The 21,098-nt window shown below is 39.0% G+C and overlaps 1 protein-coding gene across 3 annotated transcripts in view; it reads left to right on the plus strand.

Moving 5' to 3' along the window:
• HEMGN (hemogen) overlaps positions 1 to 21,098 on the plus strand; it is a 43,667-nt gene that overhangs the window by 1,331 nt on the left and 21,238 nt on the right. For 2 of the 3 annotated variants that reach the window (XM_039856064.1, XM_039856063.1), the window contains exon 2: positions 1,446 to 1,609. The gene's annotated coding sequence lies outside the window, so the exon portion shown is untranslated. Of the gene's footprint in view, positions 1 to 153; positions 420 to 1,445; positions 1,610 to 21,098 lie in introns of those variants that run through there. The other variant, XM_039856062.1, reaches the window with a different exon arrangement.

Raw genomic sequence — 21,098 nt, forward strand, 5'->3', positions numbered from 1 at the left:
TCGACTCGGTGGCCGCGGCTGCACCAAGGACGGGGCGGGGAGACGCGGCGGGAGGGGCGGAGGCGTTGGAGGGGGGGCGGTGAGGCGCAGCCTAGGGGACTGGAGCGACTTCCTCCCCTCCCCTCGGTTGCACGTGGGGTGGCTGATGTAAGACCTTCCTTGGGGGCTTCCCTGCCCGCCGTGGAGCTGAGACCCCGGGGCCCAACCTCTGTGCCCGGACGCGGGTCTCCGGCCCGTGCGCTTGGACATTTGCCGGGAGGGCTCGGGGGCAGGCTTCACAGACCGGCTTCGGGGGTCGGTGAGGCCAAGTCTGTACGCGGAGGCTCGACCAAGCCAGACTGACACCCGCGAAGGCAGGAGACGGGAAGGGAGCGCGGGACGTGAGGTTTTCGGGTTCACCATCCGCTCTCCTACACGGTGTAGGTCAACACCGAACCCCGCTGTCTCCTTAGCTGGGTGGTGGTGGAAGGGCTGCGAGGACCCCCGGTCGGGAGCAGAAACGCGGCCGGCCGGCCGGCGTCGTACCGCGTGGCACCGGACGAAGTCGGCCTTCGCGGCGGGTGGGAACCGGGACAGCCCCCGCCACTTGCCCAAGCCACAGAAGAGCCGAATGTCCCCGACTTAAGGAGAATCAACCTGAGTTTCTAGTATTTAAATGTAGAGTAGCAAAGCAGCATTTAGCATTTCTGATGAGGCCTCGGAGTTTTACAGTTTTTCCGCAGACTCTTATCCCATTATTCCTTAGGAAGGACCCCTGTGAGGTGTGTAAATTCCTGATGGTCTTGGTTTCAGTGAAGCTTGGCAGGTAGCCTTTGTAATTGTCTGGTCAGAGAGCACCCGGAGAACCAGAGTTAGAGACCCCGTTTGCTTTTGCAGACCTCAGGGAGTAACCTAGGGTTATAGTCAGCTTAAAATAAGTAAACACGTCATATGTCTTATTCAGAAAACATCTTAATTCTAATATAGACAAGAAGCTCCAAAGATTGGGAACAACTTATGAATACAGAAACACAAATCTGTACATTAACTTAGGGTTTCTTAAAGTCTCCCCCCTCCCATTTTTACCTTGGCAAACAAGCATTTATACCTATTATTAAATATGGAATGAATTAAAATTTCAAAGGGAAGTTTTAGATAATGGAAAAGGCAAAAACTTTCTAGTATGTTGTTTCCTGAGTCTAGTATTAAAATGTTACTCTTAGAAGACATCTCTGTGATGGGAAAATGGTGAGGGAGTGCTCTTCAGGATGTCACACGAGGTCTGTAACCATAAGGTTATGAGAACCACAGGGTCATGAGATGAAGACTTTTAAGAAAAACTAATAAATCAGTTCTATGAGCTAACAAGCAGTGATTGAGGATTCACTTTTAGGGCTTGATATGTTCTTTTTCATTTAATCCCAAAGACAACCTGTGAAGTAGATTGTATTTTAATCATTTTACAGATGTGGAACTGAAGCTCAGGAGCCTTAAGCTGCATGGCCATCAAGAGGTGGAGCTTGGGTTTAAACCTAGATAGATCTGACTCCAAAGGCTGCCAACTCTTCTGCTACACCATCAGTCTGACTGGAATGAAGTCATCGCATGGGGAGCTGATTTGGAACACAAGGTCAGGAACATTTGTAGAGCACCTTTAAAGAAAACAACATACAGGCGCCATCTTGTAGGTAAAAGGGAGATGCTGAAGAAGACTGGAATGTGGTAGCTCTGTGCTAAAGAGAGTGGTAACCTGGTGGTTCGTGGGGGAGGTGGTACTGATTCTTAGGGAAGAACCTGGAAAATCTTGGGACCCTGTCTTCTCTTTATGACTAACTCAAGGGTGTGAAGGACTCTTTCCTCACAAGATAAATGTGTGTTTTATAAGATTAAGCTGCAAAGTAATTAATAAACATAGCCACAATGTGCAGCAAATAAAAGGAAAGCAAAAGAGCCAAAGGAGGAGAGACTACAGACCAAGTACTGTCCCTTCTGACACAGCCGGTGCTGGCATGCACCTCTGTGAACAAAGAGCATGTGTTCCAGTGACATGCTTCTTTGTCAGGGGCTTCACTGCCAGAGGCATAAATAACACAGGCAGAACAGGGTGTGTCTCACCGCCCTGCCAACATCTTCCACTGGACTGTCAGTCCACAGGCTTGAAGGGGCTGTTGTTACAGTGCCCTGGTTTTGACTAGTGCTGTACTTAACATCATTCTGAGTATGCATCTGGGTGTGAGAAAGAAATAGAACATATAATTGTATCTAATTCACAGTTATTATGTTTATGGATTTATGGATTTGAAGGAGGGCCAGAAAGGAATAAGGAAACATGAAAACAACTTATTAGTTTGTTAGGGTGTCTGAACTATGGGTGAATCTCTTTTTACTTCCATTGATATTAATGTTTGCCTAATAAATAATAAACGTATCAAATGATGCCTGGTTTTGGCACCCCTTTGAGTCTTAAAACTGCCTGTTAATCAGAATGTGTAATTCCAATAATCTCCAAATTGTTCGAGAACACTCTAAGCTAGTTTGCAACTCCTTGAATCTGCTCTCTACCCTACCCTACTGCCTCGGCACCAGTAGATCGTTCGTTAAATTATCGGATGCCCCAAGCCTTCCACAAATTCTGTGGCTGGAAACAAACTTTAATAAATCTGAAGATGAGAACATTGTTTTAACAGGCTTTGAAACCAGTATGGCAGAATGGTACCCTTTCTCTTTAGTAAAGACAATATATGAAGTAGATGCATAATATAGGATGCAGAAATCATTACTCTTTAAATACTGAATACTTCCATCCTTCCCCTCCTCTCTCATCCACATATGCATACACTGGTAACTCTGCCCTCTAAGTTTCTACAGTATGCTGTGTGTAGCTGTTATAGCAGTTAGGCACCACGTGGGAGTTGTTGAAGGATCTAAAATTTCAACTAGACTGTGAGCTCATACAAATATTTCTGGATGATATAAATGGAGAGTAGGAGCCTGGAGCAATCTTTAGAACATAGGTGCTCTGCAAATGTGTTCTGTTGAAAATAACGTTGCATGTAGTCAAGAATACTATCTAGGCAGCTGAGATTGTTGAGACAAGAGGAGAGGCAAATAGTTAGATGAAAGTGGGTTAAGGAATGAGATTCTATAAGCCTCCAGATAGTAAAAACAGAGGAGGGGAGAGTATCAGGTGTGTAGGCAGCTGCAGGTCCTGTAAGGGGCCCTTGCCAAGGGAACCAGATTCCTTTCTGCTCTGAAACAGCTGTAAGTGCTTGGCCTTCCTGGGGCAGCAAGGAAGCACTATGACTACCAAAAGTTAGGCTTAATGTTTATTAAGCACCATCCTTATGCCAAGTACTGTGCTTGGGACTTTCATGTATATTGCATTTCAGTTAATCCTGCCAACAGCTCACTGGGACAAGACTGTAATCCCCTTTTATTGTTTAGGAAACAGACTTGGAGAAGCCAAGTGAACTCACACAGCTAGTAAGAATCTGGATTTCTCTGTCATTAAGGCCTCACTGTAATTCATTCTCATTACTTTGATCCCCTAGTACTCACAACTGCTTCTGAAAAACCGTTTTTGTTTCCTTTGCTTTAAGAAGATTTATATGTTCATTGTGGGGGAAGAGACATAGAAAAATAAATTTTAAATTTAAATTCCTACTATTGAGATACACCCACCATTAAGGTATATATCCTTGTAGCTTTTTTTCTTTATTGTACATATTTTTAAAAAAATATTAAAATCAGATTGAAGATTTTTTTGAAACTTGTTTTTTCCACCTACCATTACAAGAAATACAATAAATGTGAGTATTAACTTTGCTCAATGTTTCCCCCTTTTTAGAGAAGGAATCTCGTGATGTGAAGTCCCGTTCCATCATTTACTAGCTGTGTACTTTTGGACAAACCACATAACCTGTCTAAGGCTCAGGCTGCTCATCTCAGGACCGTTGTGAGGGTTAGCCATGATCATGTGGATGAAGCTCCTACCTGGCACAGTGCCTGGCACTCTCCTCTGTACACCTGCATAGTCACTGCAAGCCCCAGTCCCTTCCTTACCCTAAGCAGAGGCCCAGAGCTTTCTGATCTCCTCAGGGGCTGTAGAAGTTTTGTGGCCATCAGTCTTCCACCTCTGCTCCATGTCTTTCACTTCATGTAGTTACCCTGCCTCTTTGATTGAGGAAAGGGCTTACCCCAAACCAATATAAGTTTTGACTTTTAAAATGGGTGGATTCATTTTTCTGTTACACACAGTCATTGGTCTCTCTTCAGGAACTGGAAATATGCTCCTGAGCTAGACCGGAAAATATCTGAGTGGCCCCACAGTGTTGGGTATGCATAATCTCCTCCATAATTAGCCAGCATCCCTACCATCTGGACTCTCTTACCTCACAGGGATTTTCTTTTTCCACACAGAACTAAGGCTGATCCAAGAGTCCTTCCCCTGCTGACTGAACTTTCTCATCTGTTCTGAAACTTGCTTTGCCAGCTCTGGTCTGGCCAGGGACCCCTTCATGGCTATGCAAGGTAGTCTTCCCTCATTCTAGACTCTGACATTCCTGAGGTGGCTTATGTGTTCCCTAATTTGCTGCTAATCTCTTATACTGGTAAAAGTCAAAAGTCCCAAATGCCCTCACACTATACTTCTTGAAAATCAGGGTAGGAGTGCCCTTCTAGTTGCTAGAAGAGATGCTGCCCAATTCACAAATCACTTAATAAAGCCAATTAGATCTTTTAAAAAAGGAAGAAAAAAGGGAAGCAAGGCAGCCAGTTTTCTGGTTTCTTTTTATGTTTATGTATATACTATAGAAAACTTGGAAACTATACTTAACAAAGAGAAGAAAATAAAAATCTCAGTTCAGGGCTAAGCATGCACTTATCACCTTTGGTGTCTACTCCTCCAGTCTTTTCTCTACACCCATATGGCACTTTCTCAAGTCTCAGATTGCCAGAAGCATCACCTCATTAATAACAGCATTTCAGGGAGACAATGAGGGGGAGAACCCACTGCATTAAATATTCATATTGAATATAGAGACATCCTTATTTCAGAAATAGTAAGTAGTAAAAAAAAAAACATAGTACCTAGGAAATACTGCATATATGACATTTAAAAATTTTTTCAAAAGCAGGATGATACAGTAACCAGCTTTTTTCACTTAACGATATATTACAAACATTTTCATGCCATTGAATAGTCTACAATATATATTCCTTGAGGACATTTTTCTACAAAATGAAAATAGCTTTTCTTTTTCTGAATATAAAGATAATACATATTCATCTAGCAAATTCATGCAATGCAAAAAAAATATAAAGAAGAAAATAAAAGCCAGTCAAAATCCCATTACCTAGCAGCAACCACTGTTAACATTTTTGTGACTATTTTCTGAGCTATCTCTATGAATGTAGATGCATATATAAATATATAATATTACATAAATGGAATCATACTATAAATGGTGCTGTGTAATATGCTTTTATTTTTCACTTAGCAGTAAGTCACAGGAATTACCCCAATATAAGTCTACTTCATTATTTTTTAAAGTCTGCTTCATATTTCACTGTATGGATGTAGCATAATTTATTCGCCTGGTCTCCTACTGATAGACGTTTAGATTACTTTCAGTTGTTTACCATTATACATAACATCTTTGTATGATTAGCTCCTAGAAATAAATTCATAGAATAATTCCAGATTCAAAGTACAAATATTTTAAATTTGGATATGCATGGCAAATTGCACTTCAGAGGCTGTACTTCGTTTATACTCCCATTAACAGTATGTAAGACTTCACCCTTGCCTAAACTAGGTCTTATCTGTAAAACATTTTTGTCAGTCTATTTTCAACTAATGTCAAAGTTGAAAACCTAAGGGTGCCAGGACAATTCAATGTGAAAGGAACAGTCTTTTAAACAGATGGGCTGGGACTATTATATATCCACATGCAAAAGAATAAAGTTGAACCTCTATCTTACACCATATACAAAAATTAACTCAAAATGGATCATAGACTCACAGGAGCTAAAAACATAGACTCGGAAAAAAACACAGGAGTAAATCTTCATGGCCTTGGATTAGGCAAAGCTTTCTTATATGTGACACCAAAAGCATAACATACTAGAGAAGAAAGAAAATTGATTTAATCAAAATTACAAACCTTTGTGCTTCAAATGACACCATCAAGAAAGTAAAAAGACAATGCATGGAATGAGAGATAATATTTGTAAATCATATATCTAATAAGGGACTTGTATTCTGAATATAAAAGAATTATTAGAACTCAACAACAAAAAGGCAAGTAATCAGATTAAAAATGGGCAGAGAACTTGCATAGACATTTCTCCAAAGAAGATATACAAATGGCCGATAAGTACTTGAAAAGAATTGCTAAACATCATTAGGTATTAGGGAAATGCAAATCAAAACCACAATGACTTATCACTTCATACCCACTAGATTGGCTATAATAACAATGATGGACAACAAGTGTTGGTGAGGATGTGGGAAAACTGGAACCCTTATGCATTGCTGGTGGAAATGTAAAATGGTGCAGCTGCTTTGAAATACGGCCTGGCAGTCCCTCAGAAAGTTAAACATAGAACTAGCAATTTCACTCCAATATATATACTTCAGAAAATAAAAATATATGTTCATACAAAATCCGTACATGCATGTTTATAGCAGCATTATTCGTAATAGCCATAAGTTGGAACTTAAATGTCCATAATCTGGTGAATGAATAAACAAAATGTATATCCATTCAATGGAATTTTTTCGGCCATAAGAAGGAATGAGATACTGATAGATGCTGCAGTATGGTTGAATCTTAAAAATAATATGCTAAATGAAAGCCAGATATGAAGGCTACATACTATATGATCCATTTATGTGAAATGTCCAGAACAGGCAAATCTATAGAGTCAGAAAGCAAATTAGTGGTTGCCAGAGATTGCATGAAGGGGAGAATGGAAAGTGACTGCTAATGGATATGGGTTTTCTTTTTGGCATGATGCAAATATTCTGGAATTATATAGTGATGATTTGGTTGCACAACTTTGTGAATATACTAAAACCCACCGAATTGTATACTTAAAAGAAGATTAAACAGAACTACCATATGACCTAACAGTTCCACTCCTGGGTGTATACCCAAGAGAACTAAAAATGTAAATCCACACAAAAAGTTGTACAGGAATGTTTATAGCAACATTATTCATAGTAGCCCCAAAATGGAAATAACCCAAATGCCCATCAACTGATGAATGCTTAAACAAAATGTGATATATCCCTGTGGTAGGCAGAATAATGTCTCTCCAAAGATGTCCACATCCTAATCTCTGGAATTTGTGAATAAGTTACCTTACACAGCAAAAGGGACTGTACAGATGTGATTAAGGATCTTGAGATTATCCTGGATTATCTATATAGGCCAAAGCAATCACAAAGGTTCTTCAAAGTTGAAGAGGGAGGCAGAAGATAAAGGAAGGGGGGAATTTTACGGCAAAAGAGGTCAAAGTGATGTGCCTTGAGAAGGGCTCTACCTACCAGTGCCAGCTTTGAACTAGCTTTGAACTCGGAGGAAGGATGCCGTAAGCCAAGGAATGTCGATTGCCTCTGGAAGCTGGAAGAAGGAAGGAAACAGATTCTCCTGTGGAGCCTCCAAAAAGGAATGCAGCTGTGTCAACATCCTGATGTTAGCCCAGTGATACTTATTTCAGATTTCTAACCTGCAGAACTGTAAGATAATAAATTTGTGTTGTTTTAAGCTACTAAATTTGTGGTAATTTGTTATGGCAGCAAATATACATCCATATAGTGGAATATTATTTGGCCGTAAACAGGAATGAAGTACTGATACATGCTACAACGTATTATGAAAATATTGAAAATATTATGTTATGTGAAAGAAGCCAGACATGAAAGGCCACATAGTGTATGGTTCCATTTATGCAGAATGTCTAAAATAGATCCACAGAGACAGAAAGATCAGTGGTTGCCAAGGGCTGGGAGTAATGGATGTGACTGCTAATGAGTATGGGGTTTCTTTTTGGAGTAACAGAAATGCTCTGGAATTTGATAGTGGTGATCATTGCACAACTCTATGAATATACTAAAAACTACTGACTTCCACTTTAGAAGGGTGAGCTTTATATTATTTAAATTGTATCTCAGTAAAACTAAATTTTAAAAAATCAGGCAAGTTGACAATGTTATCCCATTCTTATTTTAATTTATACTTGTGTATATAACTAAAGTGGCTGAATATTTTTTTCAGATATTTATAAGCTAGTCATACTTCTTTGTAAAATCCCTGTTGATATTTTAAAATTATTTATTAATAAGCACTCTGTATATATTAAGAATATTAACCCTTAGTCTGACATACATGTTCAAACTATTTTTCCCCATTTATTGTTTGCTTTTTCAATTTTGTTTATGGGATGGATACACACACACACTGGGGAGGATGATGACGAAAATTTTTTAATTTTTATTTAGGATAAAACTAATCTTTATGGTTATTGCTCTATGTCATACTTAGAAAAGCCTTCCCCACCCCAAGAGTATATCAGTATTCACCTATATTTTCCTCTAGTATTTCTGGTTTCATTTTTATGTGAAATCTTTAATCTACATAGGCTAATATTTGTATGGTTTGAGGAAAAGATCTAATTTTCTTTATTTTTAATGGTTAGCTAGTCATCTCAATACCATTTATTAAATAACTGTCTTTCTCCAATGAACATGAAATGTGACTTAAATTCTTATATATCCTTAAGTCTATTTCTGGACCTCCTTCTCTGTTCATTTTATTTATTTGTCTATACCCTTACCAGTACCTCTCTGGGAGAGTAGAAAATGGAACCAGTGAATAAATGGCAGCAGACCAGAAGTTTACTCTCTGCATAAATAGGCTCAGAAGTCATGCTGGACTCAGGGACACCTGGCCCAGATGAGGGTGCATCTCCATTAACCATGCAGAAGTGGAGAACATACCTTTCAAAATGCCCAGTGCCACCACTACTTCTATGCTACCCCTACATATCTCCCTTCACATTTCTTCTCTCTCCCCCAAATAATATCCTGTCAGTTTAGGTGTTGAATGATATCAGAAGAATTTCTCATTAGTCATGGTGGATTTAACTTACATTCTTATCTTCACACCTTCTCAAACCCTTAAAAAGATTTAAAAATGAAGTCGAAATTTTTCCAGACAGTAGAACAAAAAAATATACTATAGGTAAAGGAAAAATAAAATTCATGGAGCAGTCCTGGAAACCCAATATTTGATTAATCAGAGTTAAAGAAAATGAAGAGATGAAATGGAGAGAATTAAGTGGAAGTCTATATCCCAAAACAGTGAGATAACCCTCCAACTCTTCATTTCACACTTAGTTCCAGAATGCTAATAGCCAATCTCCAAAATCAGGAAGATTCTTTTCTGGGGAAAGTTACTGATTTAAGAGAAAATAGCTAAGATAACTAAATCTGTTTTAGTTATAATATTTTTAATTTTGAAGGGCTCTTGTTCTTTATAACTATTCATTTTTTCATAGCATCTTGTTTTAATTTCATTGATGTAACATCTGTTATCTTTGAGAAGATAAAATTTTATTCTGATATCTGAATTGTCTCCACCTTCTCCAAGTTCCTTTTTACTAACTCAGGTTTCTTTTTGTATCAGAGTCTTTCCTGAGTATCTGATCATCCTTGAATATCCATTCATATTTACAAGAGAGGCACTAAAAAAGGAACTGGAAACTGTGCACTGGTCAGTCTCAGAGTCTAGTGGTCATCACTCCATGCTGATCAGGAAGCGAGCTGGTATTTCTGTTGTGAGACCCCCAAATGCCAGTATTTTCAGTACTTATAGCTTTAAAGGGTGGAATTATCAAGAAATAGTACAACAGAATTCCTTTGGATTTCCAGATTGAAATGGGCAACCAAAACAATGAAATTTAAGAAAAATGGAGATCCTAAAAGTGTCCTAAGAGGGGGGAAAAAAAAAACGCCTCACAATGAAAGGATCAAATATCAGAATGGTGTGAGACTTCTCAATAAAACACAGGAAACTAAAGACAGTGGAGCAATTGATGCCTTCAGAGGAAAAGGATCCTCCTCTTAGAACTTAACATGCAGCTAAACTATTATTCAAGAATGAAAGTAAAATTAAAATATTTTCAGACATTCAAGATCTCAAAATATTAACCCTCCACACACCCTTTCTCAAGAAGCTGCTGGAGAATATATTCCCATGATGGAAGCTGTACAGCAGCTCAGTAGAGCAACCCAGTACAGATGGAACAAGAGGACAGAGGGCTCCAGGAAGGATGATGGAAAATAAAAATAAAGATTACCACCCGTGTAACCACACTGAGAGGGAAAATAAAAAATTACCACCTGTGTAACCACACTGAGAGGTACTTTTACAGCTATGATAGGCAGAGAAACAAAAACAATAAAAAATAATTCTTAACTCCAGGAAAAATTTAAAGTACAAGAAATATAATTACAGTATGTTATATGGCTCAACTAAACATGTAGTCACATAACATAGCTAACCAATACTGAAAGGAGAGAAAGTCACAGCTGTGTGAGAGTGAGGGTGTAAGAGAGCCAAATTATTATTTTTCATAGTAGGAAGTCAATAGTTTGTTAACAGTTAATGTCTAAAATTAATTTAAAAAATAATATAACCACATGACTTATATAAAAGAAGGCAAATACCAGAGGCAGCAGCTAAAAGAATTATAATTGCTGTCTCCTATTCTCTGGAATGGGAGGGGCAAGGCAAAAGACCCATGTTTTGGTAACAAGCTCTGTAGTACTATTTGGCATTTAGAACCCTGTCCATGTATTACTCTGAAACAAATGAAATTGAAGTTCAAAAGCAAGCAAGCTAGCAGAGGAGGCTCCTGACAGTGGTTGTGGATGCTGGGCAAAGGTGTTCTGACCGCCTCAGATATCTGTTCCTTAAGGGCTGGATGTCCACAGACTGGCCCAGGACAGATGGTATGGGAGGGGCCAACGACTTTCCTATCTTTTCTCTTAGGCAGTCTGCTCATATAATGAAAGTGAGTGGGACATGAGCTCAAAAATGGATCAGATTTTCTTAATCCAACTGCAACATGCACTTTAAAAGAGTAGAGATGTTGCTGAGACTCTGCCGTTACATTTTTGTCAGATTTTGCATGGTGTTGGGAGATTCCTGATGTCCCTTCTTCACATATGTTTTTAGCAAGAAGTTTGGAGATGAGAGGGGGCTACTAGGAAGCCCCTGTTTTTCTGAGCAGGTTCCTCTCTCTCTCTAACTGAGGAATAATTACATACAGAAAAATGCACAGATGTTAAGCATACAGTTGGTGAGTTTTGACAAAGGTGAATACCTGTATAAACAACATCCCAGTCGAGATAGAAAGCACCACTATCATCCCCCTTTCCCTTTCTAATGTCCCATCAGAGGCAAACCCTATTTTCATTATATCCCCAAGAGATGATTTTTCCCATTTTTGAACTTCATATGAATTAAATCATACTACACATATGCTCTTGTGTCTGACTTCACTTAACTTAATATTTTTAGGATTTATCTAGGTTGTTGGCTATATCAGTAGCTCACTTCTTTTTATAGATAATTAGTATTCCAGAGTGTGACTATACTGCAATTTATTCATCCATTTTCTGAACAAGTCTCTTCTTTCTGGTGACAAGCCTTGTTTTTGATCTGGAACTCGTCTTCTTTGCGAGATATTTTTTACTAACACACTAATGGGGTTGTTTCTACTATGTGAAGTTGAAGGATAAAAACTCAGCTTTTTAAAGGATCAGCATAATTTACACATATGCTATAAATGGAAACTGGATGCACTACATGCTCAGTTAGGTTAAAACTATTTCTGTACCAGGAGACTAATTAAAAGCTTGTGACAATAACCCACAGGTAAGGTAACTGAAGTCTAGACTAAGTGCCTGTTGTGAGAAGAGAAAGGGAGGGACAGACAGGATAACTATTTCACAGGAAGACTTGACAGGCCTTTGTGACAGATTAGATGTATGGGATGAAGGAGCAGTGACATGTGCCTGTTGAGTCTCTTCCCATTACAGCTTGGGCCAGTCAGACCCTCTGCAGGCTGTGCTCTATAAGGAAATTTAAAGAGTCCTGGTTCAGTGGCTCAGCCCGCCTTCCAGGCGCACTGTTCCTGGTAGTAATCCTGTTCCTGGTATAATCTCTCACCACACACTGGGGAGCTTTTTAAAGGTGTAGTGACATTGAGAAAGAACACTGAATTTGGTCTTGGTTAGTTTTTCATTCTCTCACTCACTGAGGCTCCCTAAGTCTCAATTTCCTCATAGGTAAAATGAGGATGAATAAATATACCCATTCTATGAGATCATTTTGAGGATCAGAGGAATAGACTTCAAATTTTTTGTAATGGTTCACAAGAGGCTAATAAAGTAATTCACCTGTAGGCGAGGGTAAACAGAATGGGGGAAGAAGTGGGCATGAAACTTTGTGTATGCTTTTTTAAAAAAATTATGTGAACATATTCCCTTTTCAAAACAGAGATAAAAACAAAAACAAAACCTTGAACAGAATTTTAAAAAACTATATAAACGGTTAGGCATTCTAGGCTGCTGAAAGAGAATGAGGACCACAGACTGGCCCACCTCCTATCTATGAGAATATTTAAGTCCATTAACCTAGAAGTCCTGTCACTCTGGGATAGCTGGACAATAGGGAATTGTATCAGCTTAATGATAAAAAAAAAAAAAAAAAAGGAAAGGAAAAATGGGCTACTTGGGTTGCAGTAAGAAGAACTCTGAGAGTAAAGAGAATTGGATCCTGGTACTGGCTTTACTGTGTAATTTAGGTGGGTTCCTTCCCCTCTCTGTATCTTCTATTAAATGAAAGAGCAAAACTGTGATCTTTGAGGTGATTCCAGCTCTGACATGCTAGAATATAATGCTAATTTCTAAGCGACAAAGGTTATCATGATGTAATATCTGTAAAGGATTTGTTGATGGCATTTTTATATCTAAGACAAGAGCAGGGTCATGAATACCATAGTTATATTTTCACCTTTTATTTCCTTTAATACTGAAGTAAATATCCAAAAGCGATGAATCAAGTGGATTATGTATTCCAGGAAAAGGAAACTGAGTTGTGTTTAGGTAGTACTATTGGTGCAATCCCAAGCTGCCCACCACAATGCTCTTTGCTACTGATATCAGGCTAAGAGTATATCAATGATATTTTATGAATATATGGCACTTCATATGGCTATCAATGAATAGGATCTCAAAGATCAAATAGTTCAAATTTTAACAAGACCCAAAAATGAACTTTGGTGCCAGGGAACTCACCTTTTTCTGAGGTGCTTCATTCCATTTTTATATTGTTCAAATCATTAGGAAACTGTTTCTTAGGCTGAGCTGAAATCTTGTGGCAAATTGCTGAAATGTGGGCCAGTATTAGACCATGTCTTGTTGGCTCTTCATAGCATTTAAAAATATCTCAATTAGTTTCCAACATTAAAACATCATAAGATTTTTTACATAAACTATTTCTGGCTTCTCTTAAAAGATCAAAAGATCTGTGTGGTTGCCTTCCCAATATCATTCTCCTCCTCCTCTCCTCTCCTCCTCCTCCTCTCTCCTCCTCCTCCTCCTCCTCCCTCCTCCTCCTCTCCTCCTCCTTTTCCTCCCTCTCCTCTATTTTTAATAACAATTCAAAGTTTTATTCTGGTCCTCATGCTCCCTGGCTCAATCTATGTGCATTGGGAGAGGCTAATCTTACCTCTGGTTCTAGGACAGGGAGTGCAAACTAGTCCAAGTTCATCAGCATAATCCCATCTCCTGTCACTTTTATTAATTCAGAAATAAGCACCATCTTAGAGATTGGGTTCCCTGGAAACAGAATCCAAGATAGTTGCATACAGAAGGTTTACTGAGGAATGCTTTTGGGACATAGACCTATGGGGACGTGAAGAAGACAGGGTGGACATGGAGAGAAGCTACCACCACAATAGTTGAAATGAAGTAGTTACAACCGAGGCCTCAGCTGATCCCACCAGGAACTCAAGAATGGGGGTGGCCCTTCAGAACTGCCCCAAATTGAAGGGGCCCAAGTGTTTTTATTCTCACATCAGTCTGTGCTTCAGGCTGTGCCTTGGAAGGGGATGTAAAACCTTAGGGGAAGTGGTTTCCTGAGGCTGAGAGCAAGAATATTCTCAGCTGCTGAGGGGTAGGTGTGTCCCCTCTGAAGAGAGGATCTGAGCAGAGCCCCGCAGTAGCTACTACAGGCACATGACCCAGTCTAGATTAACAGAGGTTTGTGAGGGCCTCCTGAAAAGGAGGATCCCAGAAGTGTCATTTATCTTTCTGGATATGGGTGAGGAGCTCTGGCCTTTGGGGACAGCCATTCACATCAAACTCAGCTTTGATGACATTGGTGTTCTGGTGAATCAAACCAAATTTCAAGCTTGAATTACTCTGGACTTTTAGTGTGCACTTCATTGTTATAAGTCAGTTTTTCAGTTGTGTTTTATTTACTTACAAATGAACATACTTTGACATACTCTACCAATGTGGAGCTGCGTTTTCTGGCCATAATCCGCTGAGTAGCAGCTGCCTTCCTTTTAGATGGGTCACTTGGTTTCCGGTTTACTAGTGCCCACTCAGCTTTTAGGAGTGGTAGCAGAGAGCTAAATCCTAATCTAATAGTAGGAAGCATTTACATAATGTCTAAAATGGAAAAATCAAGAAATAGCAGCAAAAACATGTGTTTGTAAACATGGGGGTAAACATCAGAAGAAATAGCTAAAAGATTTGGCAGTAGTTGCCTCTGGGGAGATCTATCAGGGTGGGATGGGACAAGAGACCACAGCTGGGTCTTGTGGGAAGCCTTGCAGTGCACTTTAATTTGAAGCTCGGTGTACTCTCATTGAGAATGCGAGAATGCGTGTTCTGGGGCATCTTGCACTGTGCTCTATGACTCTCCCAACTCATAGTTCTTCTGCTGTCTTCTGGCAGGGGGTTTCCTAAGTGCTGACTAAATAATCATCTTAAGCTACCCTTTCTTTCCTGATTAACTTATTCACTCTCTCTGCAACTGGGAGACTCCTTTCCCTACTCTTGATCTCCCCTTAAGCTCCAAATCCATATTTCTCCCACAGGATCACCTTGGAGCTCCCCTAACTTATCTCCCGCTTGCATGAGGAAATGACCAAGTCTCTTATAGCTCTGACACTCCATGAGATCTAAAAAAGAGATGGAAACATTTAACAAGTCATAAGAATGGATCTCTTTCATTTATGTAATATTATTAGCCATTTTTTCTTTCATCAGAATAGACATTTACTGAGCACCAACCACGTGCCAAGTTTGATACCAGATGCTATCACATGGTTTTGCTGTTTTAACATCTCTTCTTGTCCTAAAGTTTTTGTTTCCTCAGTTTAAGCGTCTATAAAATGTATATAAAGTTATAAAGATTAAATGAGTCAATGTTGGTATAGCCTTTAAAAAAGTACTTAACAGATGTATCATAAGTGAATATCTTCTCCCATTCAGTCAGCTGTCTTTTTTTGTTGATGGTTTCCCTTGCTGTACAAAAACATTTTAGTTTGATGTAGTCCCATTTGTTTATTTTTTCTTTTGTTTCCCTTGCTCAGGGAGATATATCCGAAAAGAAATTACTGTTAGCAATATCAGAGAGTTTACTGCCTGTTTTCTTCTAGAAGTTTTATGGTTTTGGGTCTTACATTTAAGTCTTTAGTCCATTTTGAATCTATTTTTGTATACAATGTAAGAAGGTGGTCCAGTTTCTTTTTCTTTTTTTGCATTTATCTATCCAATTTTCCAAGCACCATTTATTGAAGAGACTTTCTTTACCCCATTGCCTCTTTTGTCAGATATTAAATGAGCGTATAGATGTGAATTTCTTTCTGGACTCTCTATTCTGTTCCATTGATTAATGTATCTGTTTTTATGCCAGTACATGCTGTTTTGATTACTGTAAACTTGTAGTATAGTTTGACATCAGGTAGTGTGATACTTCCAATTTCATTCTTCTTTCTCAAGATTGCCATGGCTATTCAGAATCTTTTATGGTTCTGTATAAATTTTAGGATTATTTGTTCTAGCTCTTCGAAAAATGCCATTGGTATTTTGATAGGGGTTGCATAGAATCTATAGATTGCTTTGAGTAGTATGGCCCTCTTAATGCTGTTGATTCTTCCTACCCATGAGCATGGTACATGCTTCCATTTATTTGTACCTTCTTTGATTTCTTTTTTCAATGACATAATTGTCTGAGTACAGGTCTTTTACCTCCTTGGTTAATTTGATTCCCAAGGTACATCTGATAAGAGGTTAATATCCAAAATATTTAAAAAACTCATACAACTCAACAATAAAAAAATAAACAATCCAATTGAAAAATGAGAAGACGGCCTGGACAAATATTTCTCCAAAGGAGAAATACAGATGGCTAATAGACATATGAAAAGATGCTCAAGGTCATTAATCCTTAGAGAAATGCAAATTAAAACCTCAATGAGATATCACCTCATACCTGTCAGAATAGCTATCATCAATAAATCAAAGAACAACAAGTGTTAGAGAGGATGTGGAGAACAGGGAACTCTCATATACTGTTGGTAGAATTGCAAATTGGTACAGTCACTATGGAAAACAGTCTGGAGGTTTCTCAAATAATTAAAAATGGATATACCTTTTGACCCTGCAATTGCACTTCTGGGTACTTATCCAAAGAAAACCAAAACAATAATTCATAAAGATCTATGCACCCTATGTTCATGGCAGCACAATTTACAATAGCCAAGATGTGGAAGCAACCTAAATGACCATCAATAGACAATTGGATAAAGAAGTTACGGTTCATATATACAATGGAATATTACTCAACCATTAAAAAAATGAAATCCTACTATTTTGCAAGTACATGGATGGACCTTGAGGTTATTATGCTGAGTGAAATAAGTCAGACAGAGAAAGGCAAATACCATATGATTTCACATACATGTGGAATCTAAGGAATAAAAAGAAACTAATAGAAAACAGACTTTCAAATATAGAGGACAATCTGGTGCTGGCCAGTGGGGAGAGGGGTTGGGGCACTGGGAGAATGGCGTGAAGGGTTAAAGAAGTACAAAGTAGTAGTCGATAGATGGTCACAGGGATGGGGAGCACAGCATAGGGAATGCAGTTAGCATTAATGTAATGGCTAGGTGGAGGGCCAGGGGAGAGAAAGAGCAATCGGAGGGATCGTTTTACAAACTATATAATGTCTAAGCAATGTACCGTATACTTGAAACTAATAATGAAATTAAATTTTTTAAAAGTACTTAACATAAAGTTATCAATTAGCACAGCATTTGGATTGTGTGTATCTGTGTTTACTGGGCTTCAGGGGTAATAAGAAAATACTCCTGTTTTAAGAGTCATCTTTTAGGAAAGACAGACACATTAACAAAAAGTGATATTGTGACTGTGATACAATATGATAAGATCTTATACCAGGAATATGATATAAGGAATATGACCAAAGAAACCAGATTAGGTGAAGGGACAATTCTTCCTGGAGTGGGGTTGGGGTGGATGGAGGCCCAGGAAGATTTCACCAGGGGAGTATCATTTTAGACGGGCTTTGAAGAACAAGTAATAGCTTTCCAGGTTGGCAGAAAGGATGTTTCAAGTAGAGAAACTAGCATTAGGCAAAGTCCAAAGAAGTTGTTTTAAAGGGCCTAGCATGTTGGGGGAATAAGGAAAATGTTTTATTATTTTAAGAATTGTAGCTATTGAAAGATGTGGCAAAGACAACTTCCAGGAAAACCCCTAAGCAGCTTTAATTCTGGCTGGGAAGAACCTCTCACACAGTATAACCTTTACTTTTTAACTTTTTATGTAAAATTCACATAACATAAAATTTACCATTTTAACCATTTTAAAGTATACACTTCAGTGGCATTTCGTATATTTACAATGTTGTGCAACTACCACCACTACCTGGTTCCCGAACATGGTCATCCTGAAAGGAAACTCCATACCCGTTAAGCAGTCACTCCCTATTCTGTGCTCCCACCCTCCCACCCCCCCGCCCCTGACAACTACATATCTGCTCTCTGTCTGCACAGACTTCCCTATTCTGGACATTTCATGTAAATTGAATCATATGCAATGTAGTCTTTCAATGCCGTTAAAAAGCCAATGACATCTTAATATTATTATGAAAATAATTTTGATCTTATGGACCCCCTGAAAGAGTATCAGGATCCCTGCGAGGTCTGCAGACCAGACTTTGACAACTGCTGGTCTAGGTCATCCAAGGCGTGGGGCATCAGCTCCCCATTACAACTTCTATTCCAGCACAAGATGATGATTGTGTCCCTGTGTCCAACCTGAGGTCCCTCCATCTCAGCATCTTATTTCCCGTGAAAACTGTTAGCCATTTTCAGCAAAATTAAGATTAATACAGCAATGGGTTCACACTGAAACTTCTCAAAGGAACCAAACAATCAAATGGGGTCATATTTAATTTGTTAGTAATAAATCTGAATGTGGTGAAACAACAACAACAACTGTACCACAAACTTACTTCCAACAAAATTCTGATCACTTCCTGCCACTATCATTACATTACATAATATAATCACAGTAATTACCATTTACCTGTGATGAGAGCTGTCATGTACTTTTGAACATCAAGCAGCAGCCATGCCATAAATTGTTAGCCCCTTTCTCCTCTAATGATCTCAGCTTATTTTATTCTTCAAGTGTTCTTCTCAAAGTAATTAGCACGCTTATTATCCAGCATATTCAAATGTTAATGTGCATGCTGTACTGGCGCTATTATGAGACCCATTTTGCTCAGGAGCTAAAATTATGTTGCCATTCTGCTTGGTGCTAGAGGTTCTGTGCTTGAAACCTGTTTCCCACATGCAAGGAGCCAAGGTTATTTAATTAGAATGCTGAGCTAGAATGAAAAGAGTCTGACACTTAATATAGAACCTGTAAGCTAAATGGGGTCAGCAAGTATATAGGCCTACATATTTTGAATTAACTATCCATCACTGTGGAGACAATCAATATTTGAGCGGACTGGCTTTGGGGCATGTTTAACATCATTTCTCCAGGGTCTCCACTAAACTCTGCCTCTACAGCTTAAACTGCCAAAAATCACAGTTCTGACAATTGGAAACATTTTCCTCATACTGAGCTGAAATCTGCTCAAATTTTCACTCATTTGTTTTTGCTCTGCTCTCTGGACTGGAACATGACTGCTCTCTGCTCCGTGACTGCCCTTCAGGGCCCCTGTCCCACAGTCTGCTCTTCTAAGGGTCAATTGTCCCAGATCCTTATATGGCCGGTTACCAGTCCCTTTACCACTGTGGTCACTCAGTTTTTCAATGTTCCCCCCACTTTAAAAAAAAAGTGAGGTGCTCAGAACCAACAACAATCCAGGTGTTGTCTGATCAATGTGGATATGAACACTCTTATTGGATATGATTCTATTAGTGCTTTCCAAGAGAATATTACCTTTCTGTTATCTGGCACTGATTCATAATCAGCTAAAACCATCACATCTTCTAAAGTATATATTGATACTTAGGCAATTAGCCATTTAGACTCAATTACAGGATCCAAGATTTATCATCATTTTATTTCATCACTTTAAATTTGGCTCAATGCTTTGGCCTGTCGAGAGCCTTTTTATATCCGGACTCGATCCTTTCCATCCACAAATGTTATCAATCTATCAATATTACTATCTTTATATAAATCAAAGTTAAAAAACACCAGAAAGAAAAGGCCTCAGGATGGAGCCCTTCACCTTCTACCAGAGACCTCAAATCAAAGTATTCATTCAACCGTCCCTCCCCACTTCCAATACACACACCTCCATCTCAACTGTTCCATCCTCAAACTCAAGTTGTCGGGGAGGGAAGATATCAATGAATATTCCCGGTTACTAACTGGCTGGTTAAAGTGGCCTGGAAAAGTAACTGAGGAAAAGAAAAGAGGGAGTACATAAGATCTTGTGAAGGGCCAAGTGTGGTGAGACAGGGTTCTGTGAAGCTGCTTTATCTAGACCCGCAGACCAGCACAGATTGGGGCTGTATTAAGGCTGAGTCAAATGGAAGACAGTCTAGGGTTCTGCTGTGATGAGAGAGAGGAAATCAATAACCAGGAAGCAGAACCAATATTGGAAGATAGCCAATTAGTACATCAAACTGGAGCGACTAGGCAGAAGAGAACAGAGACAGGCAAGGGTCATAAGGAGAATGAAGCAAAGAATGAGCATGTGAAACAGAATCTGGGCATGGTAAGTGGGCTCCCAAGTTCCGCTGTCCAGCACAGTAGCCACTAGTTACCAGTGGCTATTTGAATTTAATAAAAATTAAGTAAAATATTCAGTGCTTCAGACACATTAGTCATATTTCAAGTGTTCACTAGCTGTATGTGACTAGCGGCTACCATACTGGATAGTCCAGAAGAACATTTCCATCATTGCAGAAAGTTCTATTGGACAGTTTTGCTCTAGAGAATTCTAGGTGTACTTCTAGAAAAGGGCCAAATCATGTAGGGTATTATTTTAACATACTTAGTTTTCCTTTGCTTTCCTTCAAGACCCAGTTCAAATACCAATTCTTCTGGGAATTTGCCCCATGGTTGGTCTATAATTGTATTCTATAGGCAGCAGAGCATTTTGGGCTATGCAGGTCTTAATGATAATGCATGGATCTAGGGAGAACTTAGTGTGGAGATCCTAGCACTGCTCTTTGTTAATCTTTAGTGAAAACGTGACCTTTTTCTATCTGGGGAAGGCATCCTCCTTGACAAAGCAATTAGCTTTGGGATTAAAACATATGGAGTGGGAGGGAAGAAGGTAGAAGACACTGGCCCGATCAGCCATAGTTGCTGAATCCACCTTCGTAGCTGTAAAAAATAATTTGTAGTAAAAGCTTTTGACGTCCTGTCCACAAACATTCATAGGCTATCTTGGCCAGGCAGTCAAGAAGTAGAAGTCAAGGTCTGATTTGCCTGATGCAAGATATCTTGTTATCTAACCTGTGTAACCTCACTAAAT

Source organism: Pteropus medius, unplaced genomic scaffold (genome assembly GCF_902729225.1).
Source record: "Pteropus medius unplaced genomic scaffold, Ma_sr-lr_union100, whole genome shotgun sequence".
Taxonomy (NCBI): domain Eukaryota; kingdom Metazoa; phylum Chordata; class Mammalia; order Chiroptera; family Pteropodidae; genus Pteropus; species Pteropus medius.